Raw genomic sequence first — 6,919 nt, 5'->3', positions numbered from 1 at the left:
TCCAGCACTGTTTGAGTAATTTTATTTATTTGTGTTTGTTTGCTTGCTTTTCCATTTCTTGTTTGGATAATTTTAAAGTAAACCGTTCCACCCACTTTTCAATAGATTGAATGAAGCTACACAGTGATTAGTTTTAAAGGTAGAAATGCACAATCGAAAATTGCATATTATTCCCTTGCCCCAGACATACCCTTGTGGCATTTTCCCCATAGAACACTGGCTGGACAATAGCGTGTTGGAAGTGCTTTCCTTGTGAGTAATTCTCACAGGTCTGTGAGAATAAAAGAGCCAAAGAGAATTCCACAGAGCGTTGGCTGCACTGGTCAGAGACAGAATAAGGAACCATTGCCTCTTGAACTGGGTTCTTTTTGCTTCAATCTCAAGGAACTCCTCAAAATGATCAATTTCTTTGCCACTTGGGATGGTAACAATAGTGAGGATATTAAATAAAAATTATCGTAATCACTCTACCTCATTCTAATCTCTTCTGAGTCCCAAGGATCCTCTGCACGGTCCAGCAGCGAAAGCTTCTTTTCTCCACTGGGAGCTTCTTCCTGCTTCCCAACATTATGATCCATCGTGGGTGTCAAGGTGCTCTTCTAGGCCTTTGGATTCACAACACAGACAAGCATCTTCTTAGCAAAGAGATTTTATTCCACTGAGAACTGACAATAAATGAAAATGTGGGATAAATAAAATACTTAATATAACCACCAAATGCTATGGAGAAAAATGGAGCTGCTGAAGAAAGCACAGAATTAAAAAGTTCTTCTGAGAATGGCATTTCCAACCTGCTGTGTGTGAGGGGGAGCCACAGTTCTCCAAGAAGAGAGCTCTAGGGAACAGGGCTGTGTCACGCGGCTCTTAGCCGAGGGAGAGAGAGGGCACGCTGAAACGACAGAGTTCATAGGGTTTGGATCATGATGATCCTTACAGTTCCCTGGTTGGACCTATGTGGCCATCAGTCCTGGGCAGGAGGACCTCTACCCTGAGCCCTGTACTGTAGAGGACACTGATCTAGTTTTCAACTGGAAATACTTCATCGAACAACCAGAGGCCAGAAGATGCCAGGTTGCTGCGTGTGCCCTGTCCAGACATTAGCCAAGCCACTCCTGCCTGGGCTCCCCAAACTCATTCATGGGGCCTGAGAATCCCATTTCTCTGGAGCATTTCCCAGGAGAGGATTGTGCTATTGATGTGTTCACCTGAAGCCTGTGGATGTCTGAGGGGTTAGGAAAGAGTGTGGGTGTGTGCTAAACTAGCCACACATATGCAGATAAGGCCCTTCATGGTAGAAATCAAGCCAGAGGTCTGCAAAAAAAAAAAAGCTGGGGTTTTTGCTAGACAGGAAAAAGGGATGTGCCTGTAAAGCCATATTTGGATGGAGAAATCTGGAGAGTTTTAGGAATCTAATGTCAGACCTTAAACATCTGTTTGTCTGAGTAGTAGGATAGAACACACCTTTCTGAGATACGTGTTTGGAATGATTTCTATGACTTATGTAAGCATTGGAGATGACATGGTATCCCGAAGTTCCTTGCTCTGAGTCCTACAGATGTCCGGGCAGCCCTGGGTTTCTGATTTCTGAGTGGATGGGAAGCCATGAGAACTACATTGCCCGAAAGCAGCTGTGCTGATCCTCGATGCAAAATTATTCATGGACTGCCCTCAAACTGTGTGTCTCCAGTCGATTCACCACGGAGCATCAGATGGGTTTGTGGTTTCCTTTCTTCTGTAAAATGGAAGCAACGTGGAACAGTTGTAAAAGATGGGCTGGGAAGGAGAATTTACATGCCATCTTCTTGGGGGAAATCAATTTTCAGAAACAGTATGTGGAATTTGAAAATCTAGAAATATCTTTCATTAAAACTGACAGTGCTCCAAGGCCCCTCAGGTTATCATTAGGTAACCCCCCAACGACACCCCGTAGGAAGAGCTCAGCTAGCATAGAGATAGTGTTTACTCGGAGCCCAGAGGCCTGGAACGCAGTGCTGGTTCAGCCTCTGTTTCTGTCTCCTTGAGTAAGTCACTTGTACTGGTTCTGGGAGTTTGACTTAGTGATCTTCAAAGTCTCCCATTTGAGCATCCACTGATTGATGGGGAAATTTGGCATCTGCTGTGCTCTAAGCACTGTAAGGGGCTCTAAGGGTTGATACAATAGCTCTGGTGCCCCCCTAGGAGTTCGGGTCTAACTTTTTGTAGATTAGCTTAGCCAGGGTTCAAGCTATGGTAGCAGCTGCAGCACATGAGGGAAATGTGAGGGACACCTATAGAATGTACAGGACTGTCCTGCTAACCAAACTCCCGAGTCCACGACTTCGCAGCATCCAATCAGCTTCTTATGTAGTTTATTGTCCAGGCCTTGATAGAGTCCATGTGAATAAAGGTACACAAAGCATTTTCAGAATGCTGTAATAAATACCTAAGTTTCTCAGAATTCAACCACTATGTAAAACTAGGGGAGTTTATATTTTTCTCCTAAACATGAATCTAGAGAAATCTAGCAGTCGTGGAAAAGGTAGTAATCCATAAAACTTTGATCTCTTGCCAGGCTATCTGAGAATCCCAAATGTAAAAAAAACATAAAAAAATAAAATGTAAATGTGTGGGTAAACTTTCCGATTTACATTTTCAAAGAATTTTTTTTAGTGCTAGATATTGTTTGCCCAAAATCTGATTAATGATGAATTGGTTCATAGCATAATACAAAAAAATAAATAAAATAACAAGTCTATCATGTTCTGCCAAGAGCAATATGACTCCTGAGGTCTTTGCTTTCTTACAAATTTGTGAACCTTGACTGCTGGCAATTGGAAAACATCAAAGGGTTTAAGTCCATTAGGATTTAGAGAGTTCCTTTGATGACTTGAAGTACTCACATTCATTCATTCAGCAAACATTAACTGTGTACTGTGTGTGTATCAGGCACCGTGCTGACACTGCCTCTGAGGAGAATTTCTGAAGCATGCGAAGGCTCCCAACCCTCCCAGTCCCCAGGGTGTCTGTTTCCACACAGTATGGGACGTGGCTCAGTGGACAGAGCACAGACTCCTTTGCTCACTCATTAGGCCTTGAGAAGTTACTGCAAGCTAGTGTTTTATGAAAATGCTAAATGAAAATAAAAATACTTTTTATTCAAAGGTTGTCATAAGAATTTACTTTATAATTAGTATCTGTTACTCCTGGCTCCTTTTTCATCTCTCTGCAAAAACCTAAATTCAGAACATACCCGTCAGCAAACATGGTGCGAGAATGAGCCAATTGAGTTTCCTTAAAGACGATTTGTATTTCTAGTTTTACAGTTCCTCCTGTTGGGGTGGAAGATGAGTTTCTGCTAAAGCAAAGCGAGGCTGGTCAATCAACCTGGTCAAAGCCAGGCACGCCCTGCTCAGCAGAGACATGGGCAGCGTAAGGGTGGATGAACCCACAAAACCGTGCTGCGACTGGTCAGTGATAAGCATCAGGGACCCGAAGAGATGGCCGGCAGTTGAAAGCACTCACACAGTTACTAACAAGTATCTGTAACACCAGTGTAGGGGATCTGAGCCCTTTTCTGGTCTCCATGGTACATGTATATATGCAAGCAAAACATAATAAGTGGAAAAACTAATCTTTAAAAAGAGACACCGGGGTCCCACATTCAGGAGGACCACAGCCTGAACTTCCCTTTTCCATTTCAAAACCCTGAGCTTGACCCTGAGGTCCAGAGTCTCCCACTGGAGAATCACCTTAGGAAACAACTGGGGACACTATTCCTTAAGAGGTGGTTGAACATGTAGCCCCCAAACAAGACCTATCTGTATCTCTATCATGTTATCTAAGGCTTGGGGAACACATGGAAGAGGGGATGGAGGGATGGGGAACAGATGGGGGAGAGGGAGAGGTAAGAAGAGATTAAGGGAGAATAAGAAGAGAGGGTAGGGAGAGGGCTGGGGAAGTGTATCTGTATGGCACCATAAAGCCATTGCATTCTGATCCCACAGCAGAGGAGATAGCCTTGTCTAGTCCTGCACAAGACTACACTGGTCACTAATCTTGGAAGGACTTCCTTAAGCAGCTCTGTCCCTCCCTGATTCAGGAGGAGGGACAGCCATTGCCTTTAGCTATCTTTTCAGAGGTGAGGCATCCATGGACAGTTCCAAACCTGTGGTCCACAGAAGGCTGTGGTTCAACTCAGTGGGTCACAACACAGAGCCAAAGGACATGAATGCGAAAGTGGACTTCTAGGGAAGAGGGGGCTGACTGGTGGGGGAAGGGAGACCGAAGATTTGTGGAGAGAGCAACCAGATGTTTTAATAAACTGTCAAAGAACAAACTTCATAAAGATCATAATTAAAAATAAACCAGATTCCCAGCCTGGCATGGTGGAGCATGCCTTTAATCCCTCACACTCAGGAGGCAAAAGCAGGGAGATCTCTTAGTTCAAGCCCAGCCTGGTCTACAGAGTGAGTTCCAGGACAGCCAGGGCTACATGGAGAAATCCTGGCTCGAAAAACCAAAAATTGAAAGTTAAACTAAAAAAAAAAAAAAAAAAAAAAAAAAAAAAAAAAAAATCAGACTCCTGAGCTCAAGTAAGGATCCCCTCAGTTGGAACCTCTAAAATCGGGGTCCCAAACTTACATTTAAAGATATTCTCATCAAAGTGGATCTTGGACTGTCCTTTTATGTAGATGGGAGTATATGTAATTCGCTCGGTGGAAAAGACTTTTATCATTGCTAGATGATTCTGAATCATCTCTGTCTGTCTCAGCCATCTGACTTATAAATACAGAGATGACAATGAGGAATTCGGTGAAATGGTGGCTCTGCTGTCCGTGCCTGAGTTTGTGTGGTCAGGAGTTCTCTGTGAATGATTAAAAGAAAGTGACCATGTTGGGAGTAAGCAAAAAGTCAACTGATACCATTCAAAAGATTTTTGTTTTTTTTGTTTTTGTCTTTGTGAGGAATTGTGGGGACACACACACACACACACACACACACACACACACACACACACGAGGGTAGAAGTGCCCAAGCTGTATATGATTAGTTCTGGGCAGAAGCGCATTAGGGCATCTGAAAACCACAACTGGAGACATCTATTCTGATGGGTCTAATGTTCTGCGTATTTCCTTTCAACTGAACTCGAGGGAAAGTACTTTGATACAATGTACATATGGAAAGATTTTACAGCATTCTTAAAAAGTTAGATATTTCATTTAATATATATAAAACATGCTTTTTTCTTCTTCAATGCACATAAATACAGCCAAATCAATGCCTTAAAGGGTCCTTCGTCATGTCAGACCCTGTATTTTTGTTTTGTTTCTATGTCGGTGCCTAGAGTTTGCAGTGTTTGGAAGGCCTGGCTGGCAACCCTGGAGCCAGGGTCTTTGCTCAAGGCTTTTGGCCATCAGCCCCATCAGCAGCTGCTCAGATGCACTCCACATACTTACCTCTGGAAAGATCATTTCTGGAGGTGAGAAGGCTCTTTGATTTCCCAGCAGCCCTGAAAGCTGTTGATGAGAACAGCCGTGGTACGGCCACCCGTTTGTAAGGACTTTGAATTCCAGAGTCATTGCCTTATCTCACACATGCATTGAAGTTGCAATCTGGGTTTTAGTTGGAATTCTTTGAAAAGATTAAAGTCTGTTCTTTCAGATGCTATTCCCAACCTTGGGGTAAAGTATGCCTTGAAAAGATACTCTTCAATCAAAAGAATCCATTAATAATGGTTACGTATTTTTTTTTTTTTAAAGGCATAGGGAGGTGGAAGAGATGATAGGAGATAGCATTTGCTGCCAGGTTTTTAATCTTGTATATTAATGACTAAAAACCGTCACTATTGCATGTTTGTGTATGTGTATGTTTGCCTGTGACTACATGCATGCCACAGCACACACATGGATGTCAGACAACAACTTTCGGGAGCTGGCGCTCTCCTTCCGCCCTATGGGGTCCTGCATATTAATTAAAGATGTATTGTGTTAAAAGTTTAATAGGATTATTCTTTGTAAAAATATCCAGCTGGTCAAAATTTGCCAAACCCATTTTTTTAAAAAAAGTTTTATAAATCTATATGATTTTTCAAGGCAGCTAGATATATTTTAAAAATCCTGGGTTTGATATTTTATTCATTTGAAAATGATGCTTTCAGGACGGTTTTCTTTCATCTTTAAAGGAGTAAACCTTTTGCATAAGATATGCTCCGGCGCTCCGGGAAGCAGCCTTTTCTATTTATGTTACATTTAATTGCACTTGATCATAGCATCCAGGCAAGTTTTTAAAAAACAAGTTTGCCTTTTTACGAAGCTTGTGAACACAGATGACAAATCTCAAGCTATCAAAAGTGCGTTTTCGGCCAGAGTAAAACTGTGCGTGACGGAGTACTAGAAAAGAGAAATCCTGCCGCCCTGTGGCCACAGGAAAGAATTACAAGTGGGACGTTCATTGCCGGAATGATTTTATTTCCATGTATATAGTTATTTTTCTACAAAAGTCTATGTTTGCGTTCATGGATGCATATATTTTAGTCTAGAATCACTGCGATGTAGCAATTAATTCCCCTCTTAACAGTCTACTCCTCACTCCCAGTGGGCATCAAACACTTGGACACATGGAAACTCAGCCCTGTGCTTTGGCAGTTTGCCTTTTTGTCTTTAGCACCTCCATACTGGTTGGATAAGATGACGTAGCATTGGGGTGGCAGCGCTCACCTTTGGTCCCGACGACACCCAGGAGGCAGAGGCAGGCAGATATCTGAGGCCTGGTATGTGAGTGTGAGGCCGGCTTGGTTTAGAGTGAGTTCCAGGTCAGTCGGGGTTACACAGAGAAGGCCTGTCCCAGAAAACAAAACAAAACAATCAAAAAAAAAAAAAAAAAAAAAAAAAAAAAAAGGACACAGCACAATTCCTATGCACAGTGGACATACATCTTGGTT

Source organism: Micromys minutus (assembly GCF_963924665.1).
Source record: "Micromys minutus genome assembly, chromosome: 4".
Lineage (NCBI taxonomy): Eukaryota > Metazoa > Chordata > Mammalia > Rodentia > Muridae > Micromys > Micromys minutus.
This window is presented reverse-complemented; position numbering follows the sequence as displayed.